The sequence below is a fragment of the Astyanax mexicanus genome, chromosome 1, assembly GCF_023375975.1.
Source record: "Astyanax mexicanus isolate ESR-SI-001 chromosome 1, AstMex3_surface, whole genome shotgun sequence".
In the NCBI taxonomy this organism is placed as follows: Eukaryota; Metazoa; Chordata; class Actinopteri; order Characiformes; family Acestrorhamphidae; genus Astyanax; species Astyanax mexicanus.
This window is the reverse complement of record NC_064408.1, coordinates 126,026,789-126,041,614: the sequence shown is the minus strand read 5'-3', so window position 1 is coordinate 126,041,614 and position 14,826 is coordinate 126,026,789. Positions and strand designations below refer to the sequence as shown.

General features: G+C 35.7%; 1 long non-coding RNA gene across 1 annotated transcript; it reads left to right on the top strand.

Annotated features, from left to right (window-relative positions):
* Positions 1–774: 774 nt before the first annotated feature.
* On the top strand, positions 775–1,784 carry LOC125784820 (uncharacterized). Its single transcript, XR_007427418.1, has 4 exons — positions 775–852; positions 944–1,238; positions 1,347–1,427; positions 1,517–1,784. It is a non-coding gene; the product is annotated as an uncharacterized LOC125784820 (long non-coding RNA).
* The last annotated feature ends 13,042 nt before the right edge of the window (positions 1,785–14,826 follow it).

Genomic DNA, 14,826 nt, shown 5'->3' with positions numbered 1-14,826 from the left:
GCTTGTGCTGACCGAGTAGCCTCCCCTGGTTGGCTAAACCAGATTTAATAGCCTCAGTATCCGCTATCTGATCTTGTACGGCCCCGTATTCTGTCATGATGAGCACAGAATTGCAGACACGTGCAGATACAGATAAAAATATATTAAGTTTATTATAAAAATAAACAGATGTAATCGTAGTCGATACAGAAAAATGGGTGATCACCAGTAAACAGAGCAATGAAGACAAAACCATACCATAAACGAGAGACAGTCCAGAGTTCATACACGAGAGATCCAATGTCAGAGGTAATCCAAGAGGCAGTAGTGAAAACACAGTCCAGGTAATACACAAGCAATCCAGTATCAGAGGCAAAGGCAATAATCGGCGTCGAGAAAACAAAAGCAAGGTCCTACACAAGATAAACTGAGACAAGAGATATAGAACGCTTTGTAATGAGGAGAACCTACAATACGCGGCGTGGGTGTTTGTGTGGAGTGCACCTTTATAGTGCCAGTAATCAGTATTCGGGACTTCCTGCAGGAAGCAGGTGAGGTGTCACGTGATCAGGTGAGTGCGTGATGTCAGCGGGTGGTGCATTCTGGGTAGTGTAGTTGTTGACCTGACAACCTCCGTTAGAGCTTGGTGTGGAAGGGACAGAGGAGCTAACAGTACCAGATGTGACAACTAAAAAGGTCTCATATGAATGCAATTTTAAAATTTTAAATAAATGTTATTGCTTGTCATTATTGGAATGTCACCCTTACAAAAAAATTATGTTTTCTCTTTCATGCAGTTTTCAAAAGCTCTTACTCATCATTACCCCAAACTTTCCAAATTATCAGGAGGATGGCTTCTGCACAAGGCTCTTGGTAATGTAGACTTTAAACAGGTTAGAAGGTCAGGGGTTTCTTATTACTTTTTATTTCCAATCTTTTAATTATTCTTAATTGCTCCTCATAGGTGGATCTGGACAAAGAAAACTTACAGTCGTCCCCCCAGAAGCTGAGGGATATAATACTCAGTATTTAAGATCTGTGAGTGGAGGGGGTAAAACACTTTGTACATAGTTCCACTCCAGGAGGAACTAGACACATTGCCTCTTCCTGTTGATGCACATGAATTCCAGAAGATGCCAAAGGCAACTTGCCAAGCCTGCGGGTTGTCTATGCCTTTGCAAATTTTGGCTGTTCATGTTAAATCATGTTGCATTGGCAGGTCATCCACAGAGTACGACTCTCTCTACGATGATTGTTGTGTAAGAGCAATGCCTTTGTTCAATAAATAATATTTTTTTTTGTTAATTATTTTAGACACAATGTTATTGTTTTGACAAATATTTACTTGTATTGTCTGTTCCTTTTAGTCTTCCCCTGATGTGTCTATTGTTGGGGAGTTCTCCTCTGTGAACTCTGTGGAAACCACTGGTACAAGTACATCCAGAAAGGTAAGAATAAATTCAGTAATGCTATTAATACTCTACTTACCACTGTGATCTATTTTTAATTATTTTTCTTTACTGTATGTTCATTTTAGCCTTCCTGTGATATGTCTGAATTATCTGGAGTGAACTCTTCTGTGGCAGCCAATAGTAACAGTACATCTATGTCTAAGGTAATGGCATTTATGCAATTCCTACAATTGGTCTTACTTAATAGATATTACACTCATTCTATTTTAAGTAGTACATTTCTTGTTTTTCACTGGAGGTAATATTGATATCTTCTATTCAGGGCTCATGTCCAGTGTGCCTCATGATTTTCCCATTGGATTATTTGGAAGTCCATGCTAGCTTGTGTGGTGAAAGGTGACAAATTAAAAATGTTTGTTTAATGTATAAATCTTTAAAAAAGAAAATCCCTTTAAGTATTTTTTTTATGTTTATATATTTGTAAAGAACTATACAGTTCTTAATGTCTAAGTATAGCAATATTTGTTTGCCTCTGGTCCTGGAGGATCAGAATCATTACAGTTTGGTGGTTCACTAATTCTGGAAATTAAAAGCATGTGTTAAATCAGGTATGTTGCCAAACTGTGATTACACAGGCCTTTCAGGGTTCTAGTTGATGATTTAATAATTCTACAAATGTATAAAACAACAGGGTGGAGGACACAAATTTCAGTTCTTAAGATACAAATTTTTTATAATATATTTTCTACACAACACAGGGATGTGATAATTTAAATAAAGCTAAGCAGTGGTTATCTATTATGTACGTAACAGGGTGGAGGACACACATCTTATCACTGAAGGGGAATCACAGTGTAACAGTGAAAGTGAGAGGTATATTTGTAATTTCTTAATCTGTATTTGTGTGTGTGTGTGTGTGTGTGTGTGTGTGTGTTAGTCTTGAAGGGGTTCTCCAGGCCATTACAGCTGCAGTGTCCACAACAGATGGCTACTCATTTGACATCACAGTGTCCCGGCATAATATGTTGGAGAGAGTCCTTTCTCAATGGCAAAGACAAAAAAAGTCAAATCCAGCGAAACAACTGAAAGTTGTCTTTTTAGGTGAGGCTGGGATAGACACAGGGGCGCTCCGCAAAGAGCTTCTGTCAGGTGAGCAAAGGTTACATAGATGATTTAATGAATGTGTAATCATGTGTAATTATTCTCTGTATTCTTTGGTTGAAGGAATGATGGAAGGCATTGAAAAGCGCTTTTTCGAGGGTGACAGACATGGCAAGAGGCCGAAGTATTCAATCTCCGATTTAGACCACTTTAAGTATGTGTTGTACACTCATGCATACTGTATTATCATTGCTGTAAAAATGTATGTCCATCTTTAAAATTAGCAGTTGCCTTTTACATTGGGTGTCATGGTAAATGGGCCAATAAAATGCTCCATAATTGTTTGAAACCCAATTAAATTAATTACATTAACATTAATTTTTTCTTTTTTCAATTATAGTTTTGGAGACACATTTTTTATTTTATATATTCTACACAGCACTAGGATGTCATTGTTTAAATGTTCCTGGTCTTCTTCTTCTTTTTTTATAGGACTATAGGAGAAATAATGGCTGTCAGCCTGGCGCAAGGTGGACCGGCTCCAAATGTTTTAGCGGTTTGGTGCTACAAGTTTCTGTGCAGTGGATCTTTGAAATTTGAAGACCTGGACAAAACTGCTCTGGGAGATGACCAACATATTGAGCTTATTTCCAAGGTAAGACCATCAGAGTGATTTTCTACAGACGATATGTATTTCGTTTTTAACCATTTTTGAATCATCTTTATTTTATTTTTAGTAGGGAAAAAAATAGATTTAAATCGAAAATCGGATAAAAAAAAATGGAAGATTCAGTAGCAGTCTTGCAAAGCAATCCGTGTATTTTATTTATAATTGTCAATTTAAAGTCAGTATTTGAATTTAAAGTAACTGATTGACTATTTACCCCCCCCCCCCCACAAACACACATATTTTACACTACATCATTTTTTGTTGCATAGTTTCTGAATACTTGTTAAGGTTTTACATTTATTGCTTCTTTCAGGAAATATCTAGATTTCATTACTTTAGTGATTTTTGTGTTTTGCTTCAAAACAGTGCTGTTATTCTCCATGAAGCAACCCTGAAGCTGTTCCCAATACCGCAGCAGGTAAGGAATGGTTTGCAGCTGTATGGGCTTTCTGATCTAATGGCCAAATACCCTGATATCTGCCAGCCACTTTTCACCCCTGGGGTAGAAATGATTGTAAGTCCATGTTTTTTATTCTAAATTGACACATTTTACTCATTGAACCACTAAATGTTGGTACTGCCTGGTACCAACAGATGTGTTTAAATATTGTTTTTACTATTGGTTAACTCTTAACTTATATATTAATATAAGGTGTATATATATATATAATTATATATATATTATATACTATATATATATTATATATAATATAAGGTATATTCAGGAAAAAGTCATGTAGAAAAACAAGTCTCTACATTTTTTGTTTTACTAATTCATCTGATTTATTGTGTCAGGCTGATGCAGACTTTGTCATGTCAGTTTGCCGGGCAGAGTTCAGCGAGGAGGGGTCAAATAAGGAACACCTGGAGGTGACCTTAATGAACCACCTGCAAGATTTACTTCAGGAACTGGAGCAAAGTCATTATTCTTTTTTAACCTGTATTTTGTAGGGGGAAATTAACCCTATTGTGTTCAGTTCATTAATTGGTCAACTAAGACAATGAATTGTGTTAATTAATTATCAGAGGTGGTAAAAAACACAGTCTTGTTTGAATCCCATGGGTCATAGGGTTGCATGAGGTCAGGGATCTCCCGTGTTTGTCACAAATATTAAGAAACACAAAAATAACACACAATTATTGACAGGATATTCATAACAAGGTAAATAAGGCATTAAATAAGTATAATGAAGAAGTATGTGGATAATAGGAACATGGATTCACCTCAGAATAGCAATAAGGTTTACTAAGTTATTCTGTAGGAAGAGAGCAGAGCTGAAAACTGCACCTGAATGGAACATATGACCTAAACTAATATTAACAAGAATAAAACCAGAACTAGAAAAGGCAAAGTTCCTGAACCAACTTTAAGTTGGCTTGGAAAAGTACGCTAATAACGTTGAAAAGTTGTTAAGTGTTTTCTAGGCAGTTGCTATCTAAACTGGTTGCTAAGGTTTTCACAGACAGTTGCTAGTGTGGGTGGTGTGGTATGTGTGTGGGGTGTGCAGTGTGGGGTGTAGTGTGTGTGTGACGTAGTGTGGCATGTATGTGGGGTTTAAATGGTGGGGTATGTGGTGTGATATGTGGGTTATATAAATATATATATTTATAAGGGTGTGATTGGAGATAACCACACCTTCACACTCTTATTCTTAATTGTTTTATACATTTATATATACAGTTATTATTTTTACTGTTCACTTAATAATTTAGCTTTACGATCTTTGCTCTATTTGTAACTGTGTCACAGTGACACAAGGCTTTGGAGGTTGTTTGTACTTTTTCAGGAATCAGGAAGGTCAGAGTGTTTTCATCAACAGTGAGAGCTGTGAGGAGAACGTGACCCTGAGTGGCAGAGAAGCTTCACTGCTGTTCTGCTGTTCTGGGACCAGTGCATATGAACTAGGAGACAACAAGCTCTCTGAGTGAAGTGCTGGGAACCTCTCCTCAGATAGCCAGCGCATGCCTGTTCTACACGGCGTAAAGACTTACACAGGCCAGAAGATCTTTCCATCCTCTCTTTTCCTCCGTTTCATCTTCTCACAGACTTTAGGACACTTAAGGACTGTCTGCTGTGTTCATGAAGGACACAGAGCTGAACAACACCATGATGAGAACCTGTTGCTCAGACAGGCTGGAGCGGATCACGTCATTAAAACTGGACAACAAGCTGTTAACTGGACTCTGGACACAATCTATCAATATGATTACGTCAGCAATCACATGCCATTTGCATAAATGTATAACTGCTTGGATGAAGTCTGAAGGGTCCTCACTCCCTCAACTGCCTTTTTCTTTCTCTCTCTCTCTCTCTCTCTCTCTCTCTCTCTCTCTCTCTCTCTCTGGGTTGTGAATGTGTTCATCTATCGAGATTTTAGTACACTATGTGTCGACTCATTGATGTACTTTTACTGTTTTCTAATATATATTTATTAATTTTTGTTCCTTTTATATATATATCTGTAATGCTAAAACTATTTGGTACCACTTTAAAATATGACTACCTTTATGAAGGGTTTATAAATGGTTTACAATTAGTTTATTAATGGTTACTGACTAGGTTGTAAATGTCTTAAACATCATTAATAATCAGTTATAACACATACATAGAAAGGGGTACAATGACCTGTTGTTTGCAGAATAGTGAACCCACAGCCATCTATATTGTTGCCCTTTCTACGCATGTGTTATAACTGATTATTAATGATTTGTATAGCATTTACAACCTAATTAGTGACCATTAATAAACTCATTGTAAACATGTTATAAACCCTTTAAAAACGTAGTCTTATTTTAAAATGGTACCAACTATTTTTACAGGTACGATATTTTTGAATATCGTGAACAATATTATACCCTGAAATATCGTATCATATCACCCACCCCTAATTATCACATCAAGGTTCTACTTTTTTTTTTTTTTTTGCTGTTTTTAGCTAAAGAAAATTCACACTGGTCTCATTTTCTCATTATATATCTACTAGAGACAGATTATGTCTGTCCAGTAGCATTTATTTTACTTTAATTCTGCATATATGGAGATATTTGGAGTGCATTATTAGCGTAATGACATTCTGGATCATTGACTTCTGTTACAAATCTGATAAAATTCTTGTATTTTTAATATCTCAAGGTGTTCCCCATCATATTGTATGTAATAATAAAATTTAATTTTTCAATTTTGTCATATCTCAAAGAATATTATCGCTAAAATACCATGAATTATTGTGATATTATTGTAGGGCCATATCCCCCATCCCTAATATATATATAAATATATATATATATTACAATATAAAGTTAGTAAAGCTTTTATTTTTTATTATTTTACTTTATTCTTTTATTTTTTATTATTTTATGTTGCTTAGGGTTTTAGGGATAGGGTTTAGAGTGCTTACCCTAACACTTAAGATACATTATGAATTGCAGAACTGATTCTACCTCAGTCATTTAGTCCTCTGGTTAGTGGGTCAGTGGGTCAGTCTGTCAAGTTCTCTCATCTCTAACAAGTCCAAGACATACAAGACATACACTAAAGAAAATGCATTAATTGCTCAGATTTGTGTTGAAGGTTACTGAAGTGTTGGTTTAAATGAGGAAGTTTTAGGGGAAAATTAAAAGTTAAGTCAGTCTTTTTGCTTATTTGTTTCAAGTATTTTAATAAAATATATAATAGAATATTTATTGTTAAACCATATTAAAATAGTTAGCTAATGCCTTAATAAATACAGCAATACAACAGGACAATTTGTGTATAAAAATAGTGATTTTTGTTTTTGAAGACATAGCTTTACTAACTAAATATTGTAATAAATCTATGAGTAAAATAAAAAAAAGTATAATAAAATAATAATAATAATAATTATAATAATAATAATAATAAAGTAAAATAAAATAATAAAAAATAAATGCTTTACTAACTTATTATTGTAATAAATGTGGGACCCTGACCATTAGCTTAGTTGCTAACATTGATCCATGAATTTACCTCACGGGCAAACAACTTAAAAGTCATACCAAAAAAGGGTCAGTTTAACATTATCACATCCATTTTCCTACTACTAATTTTACTAGAATTATTGTTGTGTTAGCCAGTAATGTTGAATAAATGAAGTCCTTTACACTGAATGTTTTAACAGCTTTAGCTTAAAAAACTAGTCAGTTTTTTTCTTATTAGCATCTGTGCTAACCAGAACATTTCTGACAAGACTCCATTTTCTAGCACTGTTGCTATAAATAGATCAGGCTGGGTCTGTAAAATGCTGTGATTGGTCAGAGGAAAGCCAATCCAGTCGCTGTCGCTACCTAGCTTGGGCCTGCCCATGCTCATCTGTGACGCTGCATAAAATTAGGCCCGCCACTAGATGGAGCCAGCGAGTCCAAAATGAATGGGATGAATAAAGCTAGCTAAATGTCTTTTTCCTGTAATCCACCACATATTAGTACGATTTTCATTTTAGTTTAAAGCTAATAATGAGAATCTGCAGCACAGTGTAGCGTCTTCTCCCTTTGGACATGGTCTAAAAACAATTATAATTATGTTCTTGAACTTGTATGGTAGTCAGTACTTATCCTAATATTATATTTTGCAACAAGGGATAAGTTATAGAATATTATTAAAAAAATATGTATATATTCAATTTAATGGTACTCTCTCTCTATCTCACTCTCTGTCTATATATATATATATATATATATATATATATATATTGTAACAGAAACCATTGAGTTGGATATGTACATTTTTTTGTAAATAAACCGAATGTTTTCTTTTGAAACATTCTATACACACACACACACACAATGTATGTACTATGTATATATTGTTTATACAAACAAAACTATATTAAAAAAATCATAATAATTGATCCACCATGTATTAGTATGTTTTTTTTAGCTGCAGCACAGTGTAGAGTTTCCTCCCTTTGGACATTTTCTAAAAGCAATTATAATTATGTTCTTGAACTTGCAACAAGTGATAAGTTATCAAATATTTTAAAAGAAGACATTCGGTTTATTTAAAAAAAAATATATGTACATATTCAACTCATAACGGTTTCTGTTAAAACAATCCTTTAAAAAAATCCTCTCTCTCTCTCTCTCTCTCTCTCTCTCTCTCTATATATATATATATATATATATATATATATATATATATATATATACATGTTTTTTAACAGAAACCATTGAGTTGGATATGTACATAATTTTATTATTTTACAATTTGTTCAATTAAACAAATATCTTCTTTTAAAACATTCTATAACTTATCACTTTCAAAATATAAATCTATCTATCTATCTATCTATCTATCTATCTATCTATCTATCTATCTATCTATCTATCTATCTATCTATCTATCTATCTATCTATCTATCTATATATATATACACACACACACACAGTGTATGTACCATGTATATATTGTTTATATAAACAAAACGTATTTACATTAATTGATAATTCATGTTTTTTGTTTCCACAGAATGCACAAAAAATTCCAACCCTACCCATCCTGTTCAATGATGAAAGTCCAATGTATCTCAATTAGAACATCAGAGCGTGCCACTCAATTTGAATTTGCTGAAGACACAGCAAAAATAACACATACAGAAAAAAAGTGTATGTGTTCTGTTACTGATGGAACAGCAGTTTTTTTGGTTCCTCTTAAAGAGGACCAAATTTCTAAATTTAAGGAGGGGGAGACGTACATTATAAAGAACGCTACAGTAAAGCAGGACCACCCCTACCCCAAATTGTTCATTGGATATGGGGCAGGGGTGTTCCGAATAACCCCATTGACGGTGCAAGAACATTAAATTCGCCTCGCAAGAGAAAGCGTCATGCCGTCCTCTGAAAAAGGGGACCTGAAAGACCCGGGACTGTACCAAAAAGAAGGATACTTAACCGTATCAGGAAAAATTGTTTCGGCAAGTATCATGATTTTACCTGGTTTATTAGTTTGCTCATGCTCCCTAATGTAAACTCACTTTTACTGTGAAAAAAGATGAAAAAATTATACATTTATATTGAATATAAACACAGATGTATGAGAAAATATATTGAAATGCATTTCAGATCAGAATTATGTTCTAGGAAAAAAAAAAAAAAATGATCAATACACTGACAAAGCCTTTCAGGAGAAAACATACTGTATAAATATCTTTTTATCTGTACTCTGTTCTTACTCTACCCACCCTTTTTTCCTATTTAGCTGACTACTCCCCGGCAGGTCCAAATAGATGGCTGCATCCCTGTGAGGGATATTGTCCTTGAGGAAAATGGTGACACCGCCACAGTATCCCTCTGGAGGGAGGCAGCGACTGTGCCACTGGTGATTGGGCAAACTGTCCTTATTACTCATGTAAAAGTGGGGGAAAAGAAAGCCTTTGGCAAGAACTTCAATTCAACCACCTACACAAGTGTTTCGGTGAGTAACATAAATTTCTCACACTAAATCGATAACTTCCCATTTTGGTCTTCAAGTTTCCTTTTTGAAGGTACTCCTCTTGCTAATTGCTAATATGCTCTGTTTGTGTACTTTACACATTAATACAGGTTTCCTTTTAGACTGTTAAAACAGGTTTACCTGTGTTTAGGAAGGTATAACTGTGGATGAGGGAAGGTATAACTGTGGATGAGGGAAGGTATAACTGTGGATGAGGGAAGGTATAACTGTGGATGAGGGAAGGTATAACTGTGGATGAGGGAAGGTATAGCTGTGGATGAGGGAAGGTATAGTTGTGGATGAGGGAAGGTATAACTGTGGATGAGGGAAGGTATAACTGTGGATGAGGGAAGGTATAACTGTGGATGAGGGAAGGTATAACTGTGGATGAGGGAAGGTATAATTGTGGATGAGGGAAGGTATAACTGTGGATGAGGGAAGGTATAGTTGTGGATGAGGGAAGGTATAACTGTGGATGAGGGAAGGTATAACTGTGGATGAGGGAAGGTATAGTTGTGGATGAGGGAAGGTATAGTTGTGGATGAGGGAAGGTATAATTGTGGATGAGGGAAGGTATAGTTGTGGATGAGGGAAGGTATAATTGTGGATGAGGGAAGGTATAACTGTGGATGAGGGAAGGTATAACTGTGGATGAGGGAAGGTATAACTGTGGATGAGGGAAGGTATAACTGTGGATGAGGGAAGGTATAGTTGTGGATGAGGGAAGGTATAACTGTGGATGAGGGAAGGTATAGTTGTGGATGAGGGAAGGTATAACTGTGGATGAGGGAAGGTATAATTGTGGATGAGGGAAGGTATAACTGTGGATGAGGGAAGGTATAACTGTGGATGAGGGAAGGTATAACTGTGGATGAGGGAAGGTATAATTGTGGATGAGGGAAGGTATAACTGTGGATGAGGGAAGGTATAACTGTGGATGAGGGAAGGTATAACTGTGGATGAGGGAAGGTATAACTGTGGATGAGGGAAGGTATAACTGTGGATGAGGGAAGGTATAATTGTGGATGAGGGAAGGTATAATTGTGGATGAGGGAAGGTATAACTGTGGATGAGGGAAGGTATAACTGTGGATGAGGGAAGGTATAATTGTGGACTGAAAAATGTTTCTTTTACTGTATGTGTATGTTTGTCCAGTACATACCCGCCATTTTTAATGTTCACACTTTTTACTACAGGAAACTGAAGAGAAACAGGAAAGAAGAGTAATCACTGTTGTTGGAGTGGCAGAGTCTGATGATGGCAATGTGCTCCTAACAAGAGATCTGGAGGAGCTGAGTGTACCCCCAGGGCTCTTACCTGAAGAGGCTGATGAGCTAATCAAAAGGCTGCCAGTGGACCTGTCAGTAATAGCTAAGGGACAACAGGTTACAGACGTAAAAACATTAGACCCTGAAGTGTAAAAAAACAAGTCCAAATGCTCTGTTCTGTCCAAATCGTTCTGTCAGAATTAAAATGTTAAATCTTAATCTCTAATTTAAATGATCATATCCTAGATGGTTTCAGAGGTGTTGCAAGTTGATTCTATGGTATTCCAGGTATGTGTGTGTGGTGTGTGTGTGTGTGTTCAGTGTGTGGAGTGTTGCCCTATGTAAGATTATTGGCTGAGCTGTTTATGCTGTGGTTGTGTTGTTTTACATTAAATATAAAGTTGTTTTGTTGATGTTAATTTGTGTGTAAATCACATACAGAGAATGCTGTACTGTTTATTCATTTTTATTGTAAAACATTGCAGCAAAACAATAAAATAGTAATAATAGTAAATTAAATACACTGTTTTTTTTAATGTCTGCGTAATTAAATTAATTAAATGTGTAATTTGATAATATACTGCATAGTATTGTAGGCAATACCTTAAATTTTAGTGTCTGCTGTAGCATCTACCAAAAAGAATTGTGTAAGTGCTATAAACTCAGTATCTATTATTAGTGGTTCCGATTTGGAACTGACTTCACAAAGAGCTGAACAGTTTGAATCTGTTTATGTCTGTGGATCTGTTAGACTGATTTTATGAAATAGTCGCTTCTTTTTGAATCTGTAAATTGGTCACATTCATTATTTGGCATTTTGTCCTTTACTTTCCTGTGGCTTCATGCCTTAACCCTCCTGTTATGTTCATTTGTCAGGAACAGAAATGGTGTTCCTGGGTCAATTTGATCCGGTGCATGTTTAATTATCCTATTAATATCCAAAATAATAATTATCCAAAATAATAATTATCCAAAATAACAATTATTAAAAAATGTAATTTTTTTTATGTTTCACTACTTTACTACTTTTGAAAGACCAACATATTAGAAATAACAGTTTTACATAACATTAAAACATAACAATTTAATTTTGTTTTAGTTTTTGTTTATTGCAGGGGGTTATATGTTGCTTACACTAATTAAGGCAGGCAGAATAAGGTTTATACAAAAAAAAACACTTTTATCTATTTTCCATAGGTCTTCAAACTTTTAAAGGGGTCAGGAGGGTTACACATTTTCTGTAGTCCATTTACCATTCAACCCAATGGAAAAACTCAGCTTCAGCAATACAATTCCCAGTATGCATCTGCCAGTCTCACGTGTCCGGATTGGGCGGGCGAATATTGCTGAGTGTCCTACCTAGTGACCAGAGCCATTTCCTTACTATGTTCCTCACAGTGGAAACTGACAGGTTAAATCTCTGAGACAACTTTTTGTATCCTTCCCCTGAACAACTATGTTGAACAATCTTTGTTTTTAGATCATTTGAGAGTTGTTTTGATGAGCCCATGATGCCTTTTCAGAGAAGATTTAAATAGGAGAACAACTTACAATTGGCCACCTTAAATACCTTTTCTCATGATTGGATACACCTGGCTATGAAGTTCAAAGCTCAATGAGGTTACCAAACCAATTTTGTGCTTCAGTAAGTCAGTAAAAATAGTTAGGAGTATTCAAATCAATAAAATGATAAGGGTGCCCATACTTTTGCACCGGTCAAATTTTGGTTTAATGCATATTGCACATTTTCTGTTAGTACAATAAACCTCATTTCAATCCTGAAATATTACTGTGTCCATCAGTTATTAGATATATCAAACTGAAATGGCTGTTCAAACACCCAAATATTTATAACTAAAAATGATTAAGATTAATAGGGGTGCCCAAACTTTTTCACATGACTGTATATAGTTAATATAGTTTTGATATAAAAATGTAAGGACTTTTCAAGGGAAAAGTCTTTGTTTTTGTTATTAATTCGTTTTTTGTTCATTCAATGCAATTAGTTAATTTATTACTGTCAACATTTGTGTTAATAATCAAAGTTATTGTTACTATACTATACTAATACTATACTAATTGTTACTACACTAATAAACTAAGTTACTTAAATGAATCTCTGTGATTTCAGATATTCTTGTTATAAAATTATGTTTTAAATTACAACTGGAGGTGACAATAATACAATGACACATACTTTATATTGCAGTGTAGTTTTATTAAGTGAACTTGGAGGAACTAATGCTTATTACTGTGTGTAAATGGAATTATTGCTCTTTTGGAGTGGTTTGTGGCTCTTAAAAGAGCCTTTGTGTCTGTTGGTTCAAACTGCAGGTTGCCAGAGAACTGCACCCTCAGTTGAGAAGTAAGATGCATATGTCTCCCTAACACAAACTGCCTCCCGGGTTGAGTTGTTGCTCCCCAATCTTGTTGCATCTTGAAGGACAGCAACATTGCCCTCACCACTCCGTGACATAGGCTCCCTCCTCGTCCTTGTCGTGCTCCTTATGAAGTTATGAAGGACACAGGTGGCCTTCACACAAGCTTCCACGTTGGCAGGGCTGATACCAATGACCCGGCGGTACATGCGCCATTGTGATGTGAGGATACCAAAGGTGTTCTCAACAATCAGCCTCGCTCGCGAAAGCCTGTAATTGAAGATTCTCTGCCTACTAGAGAGGTTGGAACCTGAGAAGGGCTGCATTAGATCTCTCCGCAGAAGGAAAGGCCTCATCACCAACAAACACATGTGGCTGAGGTCCCAGGTGCTCAGCTCCTGTCAGCACAGCATCTTCTGGAAGGCCAAGGGTTCCATCTTTGAGAGCATGACCAAAGGGTGAATTGTCCAGAATCCCTCCATCACTGGTTCCTCCATAGCCGCCAACATCCACAATCCGGAAGCAGTACTTGGCATCCACAGCTGCCAAGAGGACGATAGAAAAGGTCCCCTTATAGTTGTGGAAAAAGGACCCGGAATTATCAGGAGCCTGGATCACCACATGCTTTTCATCAATGGATCCCACACAGTTTGGAAAGTTCCAACGATGGAGGAAGTCTGCTGCAATAACTCTCCAGTCATCAGTGGTGGGAACTGGCATGTACTCCTCCACCAAAGAGGCCCAAATAGCCCTGGACACATCCGCAACTATGCAGGCCACAGTACTGAATCCAATACGATAGCTGTAAGCTATTGTGCGAAAAGAGTCTCCAGTTGCAAGAAATCTGTAAAAATATTAATGTTAAAATGCATGGTTTAAATGCATATTAAAACTGTTATTCAAACAGTTATATATAATATATAATGTCATGACATTAATTCAGGCATTCATTAAGGATGAAGTCATGAGGAATTATACAGGAACAAACACATGAGTTATGTACTAATAACTGTAAGGTTAAATTAATCACCATTAACTAATGTCTGTATGAATGAATGAAGATGAATGGAATGAAGGCTTTATTCAATGCCGCACAAAAATGTAGTGGTCACTTCAATATCATTGCTTGGCAAAATTTAATACTGTTTTAATGTTTATTGTTATGTGATCTGTTGTGTCAAAAAAGCAACAAGCTACTTAAGGCGGTTATATGTGTCCTATCACCCCTTTCCGGAAAAAAATGTAACCGCCTTAAGTAGCTTGTTGCTTTTTTGACACAACAGATCACATAACAATAAAACAGTATTAAATTCTGCCAAGCAATGATATTGAAATGACCACCACATTTTTGTGTGGCATTCACCTGTAAGTATGTGTACTGTAGTAATAGATATAGATAGCTAGCATTCTGGAAAAGAAGACAGGATGGACATGCAGGTGGGTGTATATTGTATACTCAACAACAGCTTAAAACATGTAAGTTTATGTTTTTATAAATATATTTTCTTATATTAATGATTAAAAATGTTAACATTCTTAAAAATATGACTGGGTGGTGCTAAAAAAAAAG